The 19,215-nt window shown below is 42.5% G+C and overlaps 1 long non-coding RNA gene across 1 annotated transcript; it reads right to left on the bottom strand.

Annotated features, from left to right (window-relative positions):
• Nucleotides 1-958: 958 nt before the first annotated feature.
• On the bottom strand, nucleotides 959-9,776 carry LOC125615787. Its single transcript, XR_007346375.1, has 3 exons — nucleotides 9,311-9,776; nucleotides 8,609-8,721; nucleotides 959-3,320 (listed from the first exon to the last, which is right to left on the bottom strand). It is a non-coding gene; the product is annotated as an uncharacterized LOC125615787 (long non-coding RNA).
• Nucleotides 9,777-19,215: the final 9,439 nt, after the last annotated feature.

Genomic DNA, 19,215 nt, shown 5'->3' with positions numbered 1-19,215 from the left:
GGGGAACAAATGGGCTCGAGGCAGCAGAAGAGTTACAGCATAATTAACTCCCAGACCGGCTCATTGATGGTATGTACAGCAGGGCTGCACAACCCTCCCAGAGCTTCCTCCTCAGCTAGAATTAAAGTTTAATTCAGTGTCAAAAGGGCATTAGAAAAAAAAAGTACTGCATAGGACAATGGGGACAAGCCAGTGAACTTCATGGAGAAGGGATCATGACATGGCCATTCTCCCACACAGTTTGCAGAATGGGCAGATTTTAAGGCGCGCCTGTTGGTTGGTCTGAAGTAGACTGAAGAAAGTCTGAGTCTGGGCCATTTGGGAGAGAAAATGATGGAAATATCTGCCTGATGCCTGGAGAAGCTATTTGTTTTGACTACTGCTGCTGCTATTTCCCTTAAGGTTGGAGCACATAGAAATTGTGGAAAATCAGTGCCCAGAGTGGAGAAAAAGCATTCTCTTCAAGCAACTGGGAGGCCCTGTGCTTTGGCTGCCATGTTTTCTTGGGCACCCTGTGCCTCTGCGCTCAAGACAGGAAACCCGTTATCAGCGGCTATCTTGCATATTTAACATCAGAGCAGATCATTTTTAGTATCCTCTCCTCTACACCATGAAATTATTTCCATCAATAATCTTGAAGCAAAATTTAAACTAAGGGCCAGAAAAGGCAGTGAAAATTTTCCCTTATTATGCTTGGTATGTATAATCTTAGCCAGAAAGAAAGAGAATTTTTTATATTACAAATTTGTACATAAAAAATGTGCAACATTTTCCTTCAAGCATTTTGTATTCACCTTTCAGCTTGAATTTTGATCTTTTTAATACAATACATGATTTATACAAAGAATTGTCCAGCAACTTCCAAGTAAATTTCAATAAACCCAAAATGTCTTCAAAAAGTATAAGTCAAGCAACTCTTAAATTATAGTAATATTTTATTTACTAGATTTCTTCTTTATTTTTAAAATAAGTTATAATTTTAAAAGGAGGGTACATTTAATTTTAAAGATGTTGTTCACACTTAGTAAAAATACTCCATGTATGAACTAGTTTACACTTGACAAAGATATGCCTCGTAATTACTTAACAAAAATATACTTAACAAAAACATAATTAACAACTTGAAAATTGTTTCGAATTTTAAACACACTCAAACTGTTCACATAGGATGACAGAAAAGAGGCAATTCCAGTTCTGTTTCTTTGTTTTTTGTCATCTTTGTTTATTTCAAATCCATTGTTTAAATGCAGGAATACGCAGTACAATGGACGATGCAAGCTCAAATGGTTCCAAACCATCATAAACTAATTCTCCAAATAAAAGCTTATTCTCATTGAACCAGGAAGTCTCTGGATTAACTTCATAGAAAACAATGCTTATTTAAGATAAATAATAAGATATGCCGATCTGAAGTGTGTGTGTATGTGTGTGTGTGTGTGTGTGTGTGTGTGAATTCAACAGTAACCATAACTATTGCCTAACATTTAGGTCATTAAATAAAACAGGAAAAAGTATTTTATCAGAACATCATTTAGGATTGGGGGCCCAGGATGATAATATGAGGCAGATCCTACTTCCGTTCATTCGATTGTTGTTTTAAATGGCTTTGAAGATTAGCACCCCTGTTGCTGTCATTGGGTGGACCTCTCCCACTGCTCTGCCCTAGGTGTGCATACATCTGTATTCTTGCCCATGATCCCAGGCCCAGGATAATCTCAGCAGGAGCGGCCCAGGGCATCTCCACTAATACCAACTATGGTGAGGAAGAAGAAAGGTACTGGGAAGGAGTCTCCTGTATCCAGCTACTTCTCCTGCCAAGCCCTCAACCAAGAATTCCAGTCTGGCTCTTTCATTCTTCCCAACAACTCTTCCAAGGAGGGGTTGTAATTCCCAGTATTTGGACATAGGAAAAAGTAGACTGCTAGAAGTAATGTGACTTATCCAGTAGCCCACTGGTTTTAAGTGGCAAAATCAGGATTATAACCCACATCATGCTGCCCAGAAAGGAGGTTTGAATTACCTCCTGAAAGGGGCATAGTGGAGTCTGTGGTATCCATGGATGACCCAGAATTCCCTGACTGTGCATCAGTTCAGAGGAGACAGGCTGGGAGTCCTGCTGCTCTAAGTAGAACAAACCCACCTCTCTGGGGGTCTTTCCTGAGTTAAATCAATCACCCCTCAAACACTAACCCAGTACCAGGAGAGAGTCTTCATTTGACTCACGAGATAGAATAAGTTCCATCAAAGGGTTTCTGAGAGTGCGACCTTGCTTGCTTACTTGCTTTCTCTTTTCTTTCCTTCATTTTGTCTTTATATCCTCCCCTTTCTCTCAATTTCTCTGTCTCTCTTTCCTTCTTGTTTCTTTCCTTTTTAACCTACTTCCTTACTAATGTTAGTATTTGGGGTGAAATTGCTGGAGCTATCACATTAAGAGAATTTCTCATTTGGGACCTTGCATATTACATGTAGCTCCAAAAAGCTAATGAATCCCTTCATGTCCTCTTTACTACGAACCGGGGAACATCTTACATCTCTTTCTTTTCTCTGCTTCATTAAAAAATGATAATCTAAGCTATGGCCAGAGTCAGAGGTCTTGTTCACTTGTTAGTATTGATTAGTATTTATAACTGGTATAGTGTTTTCCTCCCCCTACATAGTGCATATTGCAATTTCAAAAATCATGCCATAATAAGTGCAAGATTTGGCCAAAAATGAATCTGTAATTAATCTCATTCTCTCTTCTGTCTAGTTCCAAGGAGAACTATTTTGTCTCCTTTTGTTGTCTTTGTGTATAACCAGGCTCCTCCCCAGTCACCAACAGAGCACAGTGGCATAGTTGGAGCCAAGGACAATCCATGACAGAGCCTTCCCTGAGCTCTGTCTCCACTGGAGGATGCCCTTGACCCCCTTCACAGCAACAAGACAGATGAGTGAGGAAGGCCAAAGCAATTGAGTGCTTCCTCTCCCCACTAGCCAGCAGAGGGACAAGTATCATTATCACCATTTTCATCTTTACTAGCTAACCTGTTCCAAACCCATAGGAGAAAAACAAGCATCTTCAGAATATGTGTCAGTTATTAAGTTCAGCTGCATATAATACTAGTTTAGTAAGTGACTTAATGACATATAAGTTTATTTTTTCACTTTCCAAAGAGGCCTTCCTTGCATGGCAGCCCAAAGAGGTGATGACAGATACATAGTTAGCAGGGACTCAGCCACATGTTCTCTTCTTCTCCATCATCTTCAGCACATGGATACATCTTCAAGGTCACTGCAGGCTCCAATGTGGCTGTTGGAATGCCTGCCTCCATCTCTGCTTTCTAAGAGAGAAAAGGGAGATAGGGGGAGGCAAAAGGCTGAGGCAGCATTCTTAAAGATTCCTGGAAACCCAGCCAACAACTCCTGTTTATAAGAGCCTGGAAAATATATCTCTTTTCCCAGGTACAACACCAGAATGAAATTAGAGCTTTTTTCATGGGGAAGAAGAGGAGAGGTAATCCTAAGTAGACATCCAAGAGCCTTTGCTACAAGCTAGATGCCAGCTCTGAGCTAAGAACTTTATATACATTACCCTGCTTCTTTCTCAAAATACTGCCACTAGACACATGCCATTAGACCCAGAGAAGTCTTGGGAATTACTAATTCAACAACTTAGTTCTATTCTGACACTGGAATAAAGCTTCAGAATTTAGATAATGTTCCTCAAATCTCATTTAATTCTCAAAAACACCCCTTGAGGTACATGTTATTCTTAACTTGGTTTTTCTCTTATTTTTCATTTATTCTAATTAGGTATATATGACAGCAGAATGCATTTTGATTTCTTGTACACAATTGCAGCACAACTTCACATTTCTATGGTTGTACACGATGTAGCATCATACCATATGTGCAGTCATAATGTACCTAGGGTAATAATGTCCATCTCATTCCACCATTTTTTCTATCCTCATACCCCCTCCCCCTCCACCCTCTCCTTTTCCCAAAGTTCCTCCATTTTTCCCATGCCCCCCATTATGGATCAGCATCTACTTATCAGAGAGAATATTCGGCCTTTGTTTTTTTGGAGATTGGCTTACTTAGTTTAGCATGATATTTTCCAACTCCATTCATTTACCTGCAAATGCCATGATTTTATTCTCTTTTAATACTGAGTAATATTCTAGTGTGTATATATACCACAGTTTCTTTATCCATTCACCTTTTGAAGGGCATCTAGGTTAGTTCCACAGTTTTGCTATTGTGAATTGAGCTGTATAAACATTGATGTGGCTGTGTTACTATAGTATGCTGATTTTAAGTCTTTTGGGTATAGACCAAGGAGTGGTTTTTTCCAGGGAGAAAGCTGAGGTCTAGAATGGTTTAAGTGATTGGCTCAAAGCCACAAGTTGCAAAACTGGAACTAGCTCTCAAACCTCCTGATACCTGGACCAAACTTTCTTTCCTTGAAAAGAAATACATCAATGTTTATAGCAGCACAATTCACAATAGCTAAATTGTGAAAACAACCTAGATGCCCTTCAGTAGATGAATGGATAAAGAAACTGTGAGATAGATATATGTGTACATACACACAAACACACACAAACATATACAATGGAATATTACTCAGCATTAAAAGAGAATAAATCATAGCATTTACAAGTAAATGGATGGAGTTGGAGAATATTATGCTAAGTGAAGTAAGCCAATCCCCAAAATCCACAGGCCAAATATTTTTTCTGATATATGGATGCTAATCCATAATGGGTATGCTGTGGGTAAAGGAGAAATGGAGGAACTTTAGATAGGGCAAAGAGGAGGGCGGGGAAGGGATGGGCATGGGGGTAGGAAAGATGGTGGAATGAGATGGACATCATTACCCTAAGTACATGTGTGAAGATATGAATGGTGTGACTCTATTTTGTAAACAACTAGAGACATGAAAAATGTGCTCTATATGTGTACTATGAATTAAAATGAATTCTGCTGTCATGTATAACAAATCAGAATAAATGAATACATTTAAACTAAAAAATAAAAGAAAAAGAAAAAAATAAAGATATAGAAAATTTAGGTAACTTTCTATATCATCAACCTTTTCAATTTTTCCAGGTTGTTAGGAATAAAATAGTGTCATCTTATCTTTATTTGCATCTTGCTGATTGCCAGGAAGCTAAAGTTTTTGAAATGCTTATTTGCTATTTAAATTTACTCTTGTTTGAATTGGAGTCATTTTTTTTAAATCTTTTATTTTTATTTGGTGCTGAGGATCGAACACAGTGCCTCACACATGGGAGGCAAGTGCTCCACCACTGAGCTACAACCCCAGCCCTGAATTGGATTCTTCTCCCTTCACTCATTTTCAAGTGGCTTCTTTTTGCTTGTAAGTATTTTCTTTTTCTTTATGTAGTTTGGCTATTAATCCTTTGCCTGTTATATCTGGTGCAAATTTTCCCATCACCCCCGTTCTTATCTCTTCAGTGTTCCCTCATACAGAAGCTTTTAATTCAAAATAGTCAAATCCATAAATGTTTTTCTCTATAAGATGCAATTTTTTTCTACTTTAAAGCAAGCCTTCTCATTCTTGAGATAGACGAAATTCTAGGAGAAAGTAAAGAAATTCTGTATTTTGTTTTCATTATTGTGTTTCTCGTTTATTTTTGCATGTTGTGTGAAAATGAAATCTAATAATGTTTTTACTTGGAAATTCTCCCAGTGCCATACATTTAATAAAACATCTTTTCCCCAACTGATATTTTAGTACCACTTTTTGCATACATGACCAAGTACCATATGTGTATTGATCTGTTTCTTGGTCTTGTATGCTATTTTATTGATTTATTTTTCTACTCTAAGTTATCTTTCCACTTAAGTCCTCCACATTAAAAATAATGCATGTCTGAGCCTGATGCCTACTTTCCTGATGCTAAGCAAGCCTAAATTTGTAAGCGCCTGACAGTTCTCCAGGTAAGTAAGATAGAAGGCACATGGTTCCTTTGACTTCCAAGCTGGAGATTCTGCTGGCACTACTGAGGGGGTCTAGCTGTCAGAGTATATACCCATGCAGTAGAAGCAAGAATAAATTTGGAAGGTAGTGAGCAGGACAGAATGAATGTTGAGCTCTACACCCACACCTCATTCTCTGACATCACCAATGCCCACATACTATTTATGATCATCATTCTTAATATTAGTTGACCAAATATGCCAGTTTTTAATAATAGAAGTACATAAAGATTTAAAATCTTCAGTTTTAAAATCATATTAATTTTGGAAACTATCTGAATTCACATTATATAATGATCTGTAGTTTACAGCACTTCACAGGATTTGTGTTAGTTTTGCATTGCTCTGGAAAAAAAATACCTAAGAGAAACAACTTCTAAAGAGGAAAGGTTTATTTTGGCTCATGGTTTATGTTGGTTTCCATCCATGATATGCTGGTAATATAGGTCTTGGAGATCAGGAACAAGCCCTCATTCCCCTGGTGTTGAAGATTAAAAACCCAGAAATGTCGAGGAAAGTGTTGAAAGCTTGTTTTACTTAAGAAAAGAGATAGCAATAGATTTCTCTGAAGAGAAGGAAGCCCAAAGCTGCATAGGGGTGGAGGGAGTGCGTGTGTCTTGCTCTTTTGTAGACCACCCCCCAACCACCACACACACACACACACACACACACACACTTTCTCTTTCTTCTCTGCCTAAGGGCAGAAAGGAGCAGGAACACAGTGGGTAATGGCTAGCAATTTCCTGTGCCTTGTGCTGGGAAGTTCAATCCCTTCCTGGAGGTTAGCTGTTAGTAACCCTTTGTCTTTTCTTTGATAACCAGCCCTCTTCTTCTCAAACTCCATCTCTGACTGTCAGACCTTCGCCCCCTGCTTCAGTCTGCTGAGGAATGTGACATACCCTGTCCCCTCAGGCAGATTACTTTTAGGCAAAAGAAATATGTGGGGAGTCAGTACAGTGGGTTCATTTTGTAGAATTATTCTCTTAACCTTGTGTCCATACCATCTTTAACTATCTGTCCCCTTACACTGGCTCTGTTGGTCCTAGGCCTGTGGTGAGGCAGAACATCTTGGTGGAGTGCATGTAGCAAAGCTACTCACTTCATGGCTGTCAGGAAGCAAAGCAAAGAAGAGGAAGACCTGGGGTCTCCCCTTCAAGAGCACGCCCCTCGATGATCTAATTCCTCCCACTAAGTCCTACTTCCTAAAGGTTCCGCCACCTCCCAGTAGTGCCACAGGCTTGGAAACAAACCTTCCACATTTGGGGCTTTGGGGAACATTCAAGATCTAAACTACATCAGGGTTCAACTGTCTGTGCATGTTATGGTCTAGAGTCTGGCTCTTTGGGAAAGGTCTTCTGTAGCAGCTACACATATCATGGGCAGAGAATGTTAAGACTGGGCAAACATCTTGCTTATATCACCTCGAAGGAAGGAAGGATAAAAAGGAAATAGATCACTCATGGCAATCCTGAGTTGACCACAGCAGTTCTCTGTCATCGGTCTGAGAACCTAGACTCAGTCCAGAGGACAAGAAAGTAGGGAGGGTAGGGACCAGCCAGGGGCAGTGACTCATAGAGCCCAAATTTTGACCATCAGCCAACCCAACCATCATGGTGAAGAACGTGAGTCATGATTCTTAGTCAATATCAAGAAGCAGCTTCTAGGTGATGAAATGCTTTGCAACTCAACATTCCAGTCCTATTTTTCATATTCTACAAATCATAAAGTACCTGATCTGTAAAATTTCAAAAGTCCTACAGAAAACTCCTGCATGGCAGCATTAAGAATATACCACAGTCCAATCAGAAGACTATTTTCCATATTAGAATGTATTCTTCTACAGCTGGACTTTCTGTAGATAAGGAAGGGGGAAGAGAACTTCTAAAACACATTGTCTTTCTGATTCTGCTGGTGAGGTTTTACAAAATATGGCCATCAAGATGCTAACTGCAGAGTCAACATGAGTAATTGGCTGTCTCCATGGTTTCTGACATATTCCCTTTCCCCTATCTCTTCACAAATAAAATTTTGCATAATAGAGAGGTCAGTTTTATTCATTCAAGGAAACGTGAAGCTATTTCTGATTGATTTCCTCTAATTTCTATAACTAAAATTATATAATATTTTTATTAAATCTGAATTTTTAAAAAAAAATCACTTGACTATATATTCAAGGATATTTGTCTTCTAAAGTGTGTTTTTTTTTCCCCGTAGCAAAGCTATCATGGCTCTTTGGGTCTTCACCAAACAAAACAAACTTTCTTTAAAAGGAGGATAATCCAGGCTACTCATTCAATATAAAGTGGAACAATAAGAAGTGGAATAGAGGATGAAATGAGAACCCCTTGTCCTCACTTAAAATCATGAAGGAACTTTCCCTTAACATCATCCTCTGATTCCATGTCTAGGGATTACATTTTAGGTAAAGCTATGTTTGAACAAGATTCTCCCACTTCATCCAGTAATGAACCACCTTGGGCAGGATCCAAGACTAAAATACCTGCATTGTATTATGCATAATAGTGGGTCATGTTTATGCAGAGTCCCCATGCAATTATTCATAAGTTTTTATTCCTTTTTATTCCATTTCTTAACATGCAGACTTGACTGGCATGCTTACATCAATTGCTCTCTTTCTCTTGCTTTGTTGTGGTTATGTGTTTTAATGCAAACTCTACCTCCTGAAAGATATCCAGCTCCATGCCAGCTCTATGGAATCTGCAGATCTTCTCCCTAGAATATAAAGCAAGAGCTTGGGTTTAATTGGCCAAAAAAATGCATTTGCTAAATGAGGCTTTCCTCAAATGTCACTCATTCATTCAGCAAGTCTTTACGGAGCACCTCTTGGGCTCCAGGCATTGTGCTTGTCTGTGAATACAATAGTGAATGAAACAGATGTACAGGACTCTTGCCTGTGTGATGGTTACCACACAATGGCGCAGACAGCAACAAGAAAATATCTAATTACACATTGTGTTAAATGGGGGTGGGAACAAACAAGACAGCAAGTAATGTGGTGGAAAAAGCTCTGCCTAGAATAAGCAAGGGACACTGTGGAAGGGTGCCGTTTAAACCAGGTCCTAAAGAATAAGAAGACCTAAGCATCCAAAGGGAAGCATGTTGGCAGAAAACCCACAGATGGGAAGGTCTTAGGCCATCTTCTCTCGCCATCTCTGCCTCTATTCCTCACCACCCCCATTAGCCTCCATAGGGCCAGTCAACTCCTTTTCCTCTCAAACGCCTTCCTGCGCATCCACGCATGGCTGTCTCTTCTACAGCCTCCTTCAGCACCTCGTCTGTCCCCCACACCCCACCGACTCACCATTTAACCAGATGCTGGGTTGTATTGTTCCCAGATGGTTCCTGTGGTTAAACTCGTCTCTCCAACAAGTTTTGTAGACCCACTGAGGATGGAGGGCATGTGCCCCTTTTGTACCCCATACCATGTCTGCTGCAGCACTGGAGCGGAACTGATGGGGACGGCATTGAAATGAACTGAAGACGTTAGACCTACAGGGGCAGGTGAACAGCCGTGGCTAAGCTGCTTTTCTATCTGCATCTGCTCACATTAGATGAAATGCAAATAGATAGGCCCCATCTCTCTCTGTTCTATTTAGCATTTATATGACACCTTTCAGCACAGAGAAAATGAGTAAGTGGAACCAGAAGTGGCTGTTCCATGTGCTCATCCCCTTGCTCGACTCTGGCCAGGCATCTGGTCCCCACCTGCCCCTCACGTGCCCCTCCTCCCCAAAGGGGCAGGCTGCACGCACCAGTGTTTTGCTTTCAGCGCAGCTCTTCCCACGGAGCCACACACTGTTGAAAGAATGCATTGTCCGTGCTAAAGGGAGAACGCGGGTAGCACATTACAAATCTGAGCTGTTAAGTGATAAATGAGCAATGAAAAGCATCCTGACATCATTAAGGTGTTCCTGAACATGCTGTCTGCTCCAGCCTCACCCGCCTGCAACTGTGGGAAGGCAGAATTGCTGGCAGGGTCACCAAAGCCTGGCTTAGCAGTCACCAAACTGGATCATTCCAATCTCCTGAGGATTTTCTAGATTCTGTCAATTGGAGACACAGACATTTCATAGAAACTGGTAGATTCACATCTCTGTAAACTTTCTTAGAAGGTAGGGCTCCCTTTCTCCATATGAAGGTGAACTTGCCTGTTTAACGGCTTAGAGTATTGCCAGAGTTTGAGGCAGTCCTTCTGCACTGCCTCCCACCCCAGGTTCTGGATGCCCACCCCGAGTCCTCAGCATCCACATATGGACTGGTCCTCTGTAGAACCCAGACCACATCATCCACATATTCCCAGGTGCACCAGGGCTCAGCATGGACAGGGAGTCAGAGAGAGTGCCATTTAGGTGGTAGAGCAGCTCATGCAACATGTATGAGGTGGAATCTGCCAGGCCAGAAAGGGCATCTGTTTAAAATTATAAACTTTAGAAGGCTGCCTTGGGGCCTGAAAGCAACTACTTCCTCTCACCCCAGAATGCTGTAGCATTCTAAGACTCTAGAGAAGAACTTGGGTATTGGTCAGCAAAACCAGTAAGGAGACACTGATTTACTTGCAGGGACCCCAGTGGTCACTGGGGTAGAAGAGGCACATCACCCCACAACAGCATACCTTGGGCTCTATCCCATGGAGCAAGAAAGCATGTTTTGCCTATTTCGTGGTAACAGTTATTATTCCCTGGGAATGCACGTGGTAACCTGGGTAGTGACTGGAGATGTGCTTCAGAGTCAGATTTCGTAGGTACAAGTCTTGTTCTTTCTCTTAATAGTCATGTGACCTTGGACAAGTCACTTAGCATCTTGACTTTTCCTATCTGAAAACCAAGGTGAAATTATGGCACCTGTAACATAAAATAGAACAAGGATCCAATGATGGCAAAAGGAAAGGACTCAGCACAGTGCCTGGCACACAGAGGGGAGTAGTGATCATTTACTCTTCATGATAGACCTACTTAATATGTCACTCACTGAATTATGTGCTTTATTTAATCCTGTAATTTAATCCTACAATAACTTGCAAAGAGAGGGCCTGTGCTTAGAGTCACTATGGTGTATTACTTACCTTGTTTCCCTAAGAGAAATATTTTCATGTCAGTGGCTATTCCCGCCTGCAATTTTCCCTTGAAAAATGGCTCCAGGATGGGTGCTTCCTAAGGGGAAGCTTTCTCCATTAGCTCGACAGGAGGGGAAACGTAAGGGCAGGCCTTGACCCACCATTACCAAGAAATCAACTGTGGAAGTGAGTCATCTATCTCACGCCACCAGGCTGGACTCGGTGATTAATGGGAGACATTTAAGATGAATAGACTTTCTTGTTAAAGTTTTGAAAATTAAAGATCTCAGAAATGTAACCCCAGAGAATGAAGGGGGCGGGGGGGGGGGGAGGAAGAAGAACAGAATTCTCTTTCTAGTTAACCTTCTTTCAAAAACCCAATCCCTTTCTGCCAAAATTTGGAGAACATCCTGTGCCTTATCCATGTCTTATGGCTTTCTTTGACTCCCTTCTCGCATCAGAGAAGACGTGAGTTCCAGCCAAAATGGTTATCCTAGTATAAAAGTTACCAAATGAGACAATAGAACAATTGACTACGCAGGCACAGGCCAGCAACTAGGAGTGGGAGACACTGGGAGATAAGAGAGTAACATGGACCCCCCACAGGTATTATTGCTGTGGGTTTTCGGAACCCAAGTGCACAGGCCATGCTGGTAGAACCCAGAGATCCTTGAGAAAGAAAAGATATTCAGCTGGACATTTCTTGAGACCAAGCTTTGAAAGAGCTCAGTACTGTCCCTATCACCACAACAAGGGAGACACTGCCTCATTCCGAGATGGGCTCTAAGACCCAGCCACCCATGTTCCCAAATGTCACCACCAGAGTGAAGCCACCTAAATGACTATGGCTGATGTTTATTGAGCACAGTGTAATGTGGTGAAAGTGCTGTCAGCCTTCCATTAAGATCACAGAATGGACACATTTGGAAAGGGATTCTTCTTTTCTGGTTTACAAGGATAAGGAAGGAAGGTGAGCTGCACAGCTGGTAAGTGGAGAAGCCAAGAATCGGAGCCCAAGTTCTTTCCTTTGACCTTACAGCCACTGCTTGAAGATGAGAGGAGCAAAAAGGAATGAGAAGAAGGGAAGAAAGGATGAAAACAGAAGAAGAGGCATGAAGACCTAAAGCTGAGCTTCGCTATCACATGCTGCCTTAACAGCTGACAAAACATGGCGGGCCTCAGCTGGCCTGGCCAGAACTCCCCTCCCCACTGTGCTCCCAAGGATGAGGTCCTGCAGCCAAATAACCCTCCTTTCAAAGAGGCCAGGTGCACTTCCTGCTTCTCCCTGAATTTCAGTTCCCTGCCAGCTCATGGAATTAGTCACATAAAGCAACCACATCTTCTCTCCGGAAGCAGGAGGCACCCCAACCTCTTGATACTACAAAGTTGACCTCCCTATGATCGTTCATTCTGTTTCCAAATGCAATAACCTGTGTGCCCTGCCTGGTGTGAGGTGCCCTCTTCCCCACAACCCCAGGGCCAGAATCCTTCCAGTGGATGAAAAGGAAGCGATCAAAACAGAAGGGAACCAGATCAAGGGAAAGGGTAAAGGTCAGCCCTGAGATGGCCCATCCACAGATTCAGCCATGGGGTACCTGTGTGAATCCACAGGCTGTGATGCCATAGTTAAGAAATCTGGAGACAGATAACCTAGATTCCAATCTTTTTTCTACCCCTTCCAGATGTGAGACCTCATGTAAGACACTAAATGTCTGTGTCTTCATTTTTCGTCTGTAACACGGGGATGGATAATAGCAATTATCCATGCAATGTGACATTTAAATAAAATAACCCATGTACAGCTGCTACAGAAAGCCTAGCCCTCGGCAAAAGACGGCTGTCATTAATATCCTAAACCCTATGTTCTGGGATCACTTTTTCTCTGAATCCACCAAAGAACCCATTGGCCTTTCCTCGTTGAGCCTTCCTATTTTTACCTACCTGACTGCAATATTGCATGTCTCTGAATCTTATGCAAGGAGTTTACAAGTTAACAACTTAGGAACCTAGTTCACCTATGCTGCCCCAAAAAAGAGCACTCTGAAACTGCCACAGCTTTTACATGGGAAGGATGAGGGAGAATTTATTCTTGGAGTTTTTTAAGTGTGTTGGAATCAACAAACATGCTATAAAGCTAGAGCAAAGTCTACTGTTTATTAATGTTTGGATATTTATTCACCAATAAAAGCTCCCATTTATTGAGTGTTTACTATGTGGCGGCACAGTTACAAGCATTTACATCGCCAACTCATATGCACAGCAACCCTCCAAGGTAGATGTAAGTATCGCCCTAATTTTGTAGATGAAGAAATCGAGGCACAAGAGATTCACCAATTCACTCAAGGTTCAGAAATTCTGTTGAACTGGGAGGGTCCAGGCAATGAGCTCTCTTCAAAGCACACCCAGCGGGGTCTCCTGTGCTACTGGGGTCAAGAACTGCTTGACTGAGACAGCACACAATCCTGTGATCCTATAATCACATAATGCCTAGCACTGTAACTATTTTCTACAGAAGTTTTATGTCTCCAATTAGATTATAGACTCCCAGGAGCGAAAAAGCTGAATAGGAACAATGTCCTAGAATAATTTGGAATCTGTTCCTTCAGTACTAGCTCCACTGGGCATCCCAGAGTAGACATTTAATACATTGATGACTATAAGCTTGGATTACAGGTTCTGTGAACCTCTGCTATTACGGACTGCCAATATTCTAGGTAGTTTATATCAATTCTTTCATTTATTCTATGAAGAAAGTTTCACTAATGTTATTCCCATTTTTTAGATGAGCAAAAAAAGACAAAGGAGTTAGAAACACACAACTAGTAAATGGCAGAGATAGTTGAGCAATGTGGTTCCTGAGTGTGATGGAATCCAGTGTGATATAATAGAAGGTTTGGGGAATGGGAGAGAGGAGAGAGGGAGAGGAGAAACCATAAACAGGCAGACAGAGAAAAACAGAGAATTTCAAGTTGTAATTGTTAGTTAGAACTGATGTAACAAATGTAGACTAGGTGGTTTACAAAAGAAAATAAATTTGTTGCTTCACGTTCTGGAAACTAGAAGACTCCATCTTAGGCAGGGTCAGGGCTGAGGACCTTACACTAAAAGATTAACAACAGAAAAATAAAACAGATTTACCTAAGTCTTACGGGATATGGGAGACTTTGGAAATGAAGACCCAAAGAATCAAGGAAACTTGAGTATTTTTATGCTGAGTTTGATAAAGAGTGGATAGTTGTGAATAAGCCGATTGGACAGAAAGGATGATCTAATGGTAATAAACTGGGGGAGCTTCTTGGGGCCTATTGTACAGATCCTGCTCTGGTCTCTGTATTCAGAGATAAGGACATTCCTTTCTTCCAAACACAGGCAGGGTGCCTCTCTGTGTGAAGATCTTATGATCTACTTCAGACGAAGGTCAGGAAATTCTTTCTAGAGTTTATGGTCTTCTTTAGTAGATAAGAGGTAGGGGAAGGTGAGAGCCACCTTCCTTTTTCTCCTGAATTCTGAAATGCCAAGATACCATATTTGACATTCCAAGATTTGTGCAACCTTTGAAGTTCCTTGGCAGGTAGAGCCATCACCGTGCCCTCTGCCTTCATTTTGTACATACTGTCCTCCCTGTGAGGGTCTGTCCCCAAACTTCCCATTTTTTTGTAAAGATATCTGTCAAGTGGATGAGGGCCCACCCTAGCGACATAAGTTGACCAAATCCGTAAAGATCTTCTCTCCAAAATACAGTCACAATTGAGATACTGGAGATGAGGACTTCAGCGTATAAATTTGGGGAGGACATAATTCAATCCATCACACAAACCAAGAGTCATATAGGTTATTAAGCCAGAGATCCACGGGACTAAGAAAGAAAAGCCTGGAGCTGCCTGGAGACCAGCTCTGGCACATTTGGATGAGGATGGGTCAAACTTCAACAGCAACCAGAAAGCCATGCTCAGGCTTCCTCTGGAACCAAGAGTGAGAGGTCACTGACTGGTTACCAGCTTTTCCTGGCAATGCCTGCACCTCAGAATTGCAAAACCAGTTCATCAACAAAAACCAATAAGCTTTAAAAAATAGATAAATAAATAAACAACAACAACCAAAAAAAAAAAAAAAACCCACATACAAACTGAAGAGCATCCTTATGTTATCTGTAGGGAAACCTCAAAAACTGTCAAGGAGTGCTGAGTCAGGAAATTCTCCCTTAACTGCTTTTGTTGGAAACAAGTAACATTTCAACTTTATCTCTTCTTTCAGACAACACCCCAGGGGTATTCAAGTGCAACAATGCCATCATTCAGGGCTTTCCGTTCCCAGAGGGCTCCCTTTGAGCCAGGGCCAACACACACCCTTACAAAGTCAAGGAGAGTAGATTTCCTCCAGCCCTTCTGAACTGACAGAGGAAGAATGACATGTCTGAATGCCACTGCCTTATTGCCATCCGGCCTCTCCAAAAGACACTCAGTTGATCATAGCCCCTAGGTAAGGACTGATGAGAAGATACAACACAAAAGCTAAAGTTTTATCTCTGCCAGTGGCCAAATATACCAAGGAACCTCCTTAAGGGGCCACCCAAAAGCTGAAGGTAGCCCTCACATCATAAGGCAAGAGTTCAGTTGAGAACTGGGCACTGGACAAGAAGGACCACAGCACTATTTCAACTTTTTTTATACCTCAGGCTTCCACTCAGCATTTCCAAGTCACTCTGTCACTGCCTCCCTGTGTCCATTACTAGCTGATGAGGCTGGGCTTCTTGGGCACCTCCAGGCAGGGAGAGAGAGAGAACCCAAAGGGAATGTAAACTGTGCAATTTAGTGTGGTCAAGCTGCTTGCTAATCTGATTACTATGTGCCCTTCTGCAAGGAAATACCATCTTTCTGGTCAGAAAAGAGAAGGGGCATTTTTAAATGTACAGCAATAAATAGCAAAGAAATTAGAGGCACATTCCCTTCGTTAGTGCACACAGCCCCAAAGGCACAATCTACTCCCAAAAAGGATTTGCAGACCTCCAGGTTGGCATTCAGGGAGCCTTAGTCTGGCAAAGTCCATCCTTCCTAGTTCTTCAGTGAAATCAATGAGTCCATTGTTCTCAAGCTCATGATGAGAAATAATATGTACAGAACAAAAGAAGAGCCGTGCCAGAGGTGATCTTTGGCCACACAATCATCGTGCTAAAATAAACAATGCATCAATGTACATTGATGTGGAAATGAAATATTAATTGACCAAACACGGTGAGGTCATTATCCACAGGCATAAGAGCTGAAGGGAGAGATCGAGCCAGCAACCTTTGTTCTTCTGAGCATAAGCAGAAAAGTTTACTGGAGATATGGGAGAAAGCACAGAGCTCACCATCTGAAGAGGGCACAGGGTAGAAGCCACCAGCAACAGAGCCACCCTGCAGGTGCTAGGAGGTCTGTATTAGAGATCTCACTCACGTTGCTCCTCTTGAGCCATATTAATACATTTATTAACTGGTAGAGAAAGGAGAGGGAACCTTGTCTGACCTGCTCACATCGTATCCTCATGTCTGCAGTCTTCCTACATCCAGAAAATTCTGTCCTCATTCTCACCCTCCAGAGGAGAACAAGAGAGGATAAATTACTCACGCCTAAGGACCAGTCATCAAATCAACACCATTTTCCTTGCAAAAGGGTTTTCATGGCTGATTTAAGGATAAGGAAAAAGGTACCCAGTTAGGTGTTAGGTTGTGTGTGAACACAGAATCTTGGACAGTAATATAATGAACTTGTTGGGGAACAAAAAGGAAACGGGTTACCCTCCTTCCACCACAAGCTTGGTGACTCTTGCCAGTATCCTCAATTTACTCTATAACTTTCTGGGCTGCTTCCACTTACAAGTACAAGTCTCATTTTGGTAGTTAAGAACCATCAGGTATTGGAAGGTGTCACCTAGGTCCAAATCCTCTCAGTCCACACTGATGCTTTCTCTCCCTGGTCGTGATTGGGTTGGGCCAGGCATGACAAGACCTGTGGAACCATTGCTCCTCTTGTTCTGACAGTTCACCCTTCCTTCTCTGCATCTTTCTAGGTCAGAGGAGGGGAGAGGCAACTAGAAAGGGCTTGGGTTTCTTCTTGGCAGCACTCTTAGACATAATCTCTTGACTAGGAATATTCTGTGTTGGAGACATTCAAATGCTATTCTCTGGGGGCCTCATGTAGAAAACCTCCTTTCTTCACAATTCTATGATATGGTTGAAGAACACTGTGGAGGATATTTTTGTCCCTGTCCTAGCCTCCACCTTGATGCTTTGCCTTCATGGGAAGCCCTCTTACTTAGGGTCTCCTGAAGACTCTTGGATGTCCATTGGGTCCACAAGAAGCTCACCCATGCGTGCTGCAGCAAATAGTGGGGGGACGTGCAGTCCTAGTCATCTATTCTCTTTGTCCTGCTCTTCTGTTTTATTCTAGATTCTGGTGTTAGGTTCACATCCACCCCCAGACTTTCAGGAACATGTACAAATCCCACGTGTGACGTGGGTCAGCCTCTGCTCTCCAGGAGATCACAGCCAGCCAGGTTGCAAGAGTCCTACCTCCCTTTCATGTATACCCCTCCTGATCTTAGAAGGGGCTGGTCCACCCTAACACTGTAGGGCAAGCATCCAAATGGAGGCTCACATGCCAAATATTGAAATATTTAAGTTACAAATCAAGCTTAAAGTACTGTTTAAAATATGTTCCAGACTCCCATCTTGACAAATATATCTTCAAGATGGCCTGGGGGTTAATTTGAATTTCAAATTCTCTATCTCCTCAGACCCTGACCATGGCCAACATGCTACTCTGCTTCTCCTTCCATCCCTACTACCATCCCACACAATGGGAGCCACAAGTAGGTGTGTGTGGCCACCTGGACTGCACCTGGGAGATCTTCCTACATCCCACCAAGACCCCTGCCCCTGGCCACACTTAAGCCCAGAGCTGAGCACAATCTACCCTCTACTGCATGGACCTCAGAACAGGTCTGAGCAGACCTTGAAAGGGGACTTGGGCATTCTGGGAAATCTGGACATCTGGAATGGAGTGGGGAGAGGGGAGGGAGAGACTCCAGGAGGCTGTGTCCCCTAGTCCTGTAGGTTATTTGCTCTAGGGGAGGAGTATGACGAAGGAATTCCAGAAAGGGGCTCTGAGGTAGAGGGTGGGCAGGGACCACACTTGATAACAATTCTGATGAGTGCTTTCCTTGATGCTCCCTCACCTGACCCTAGGGGGTCCCATAGAAGGTAAGGACCAACACCACAGCCCCATCCCCTAAAGCCCTCTGCATCTCTGTGAATCTGCATCTTCTGCTAGTGAAGCTGCATAGGATGGTGGAGGCGAAGAGGCAAAGCTGCTCTGATTAGCATATGGAGACACTTAATTGCCTACTATCCTTAGCTTTGGGGCTTCAGCCAAAACCCAGAGACATCCAGTTCTATCACTTGCAACATGGACACGCAGTCCTAACACAACAAGAAATCTCAGTTAAGTAGGAGTGTTTTACACACCCACATTTTAACACTCTGTGAGAAGGGAGAGAACCAGAGTGTAGTTCACATATGGGCAACTTTAAAACCAGACTCTATCATGAGAGAAGAATAAACTTAGGGAACGTATAGACAGTGACACAGGAAGGAGACACCAAATGCCTGCTGGGAAAACTCCACTAAGACTTTGGAAGTGAACGCCCTGGACCCATCTTTACACTCAAAAAAAACCTGTTTTAACTTTTTTTTTGTACCAGGGATTGAACTCAGGGGCACCAACCACTGAGCACATCCCCAGCCTTTTTTATATTTTATTTTGAGACAAGGTCTAAGTTGCTTAGAATCTTACTAAGTTGCTAATGCTGGTCTTGAACTTGCAATCCTCCTGCCTCAGCCCCCCAAGCCACTGGGATTACAGGTGTGCACCACTGTGCCCAGCTGCCGCAGTCTGGCTGGGCACAATCAGGAGCCACTTGTCAAAAGAAACTAACTTTATTTTTAGAACCACACACGCCAAACAAAACAGCCTCTCAGGAAAAATCCTCAGAGCCTCAACTGCCACCACCGGCTTTCCACAAGCCTCTCTCTCCCACACAAGCTTCTCTCCACCTCCCACAATCCTCCTGCTCTTGAGGCCGATTGGCTGGGTCACGTGGGCGGAGCCAAAAAA

Source organism: Marmota marmota, unplaced genomic scaffold, assembly GCF_001458135.2.
Source record: "Marmota marmota marmota unplaced genomic scaffold, marMar, whole genome shotgun sequence".
In the NCBI taxonomy this organism is placed as follows: domain Eukaryota; kingdom Metazoa; phylum Chordata; class Mammalia; order Rodentia; family Sciuridae; genus Marmota; species Marmota marmota.
Note: the sequence above shows the minus strand (reverse complement) of the source record. Positions and strands in the feature narration are given on the sequence as shown.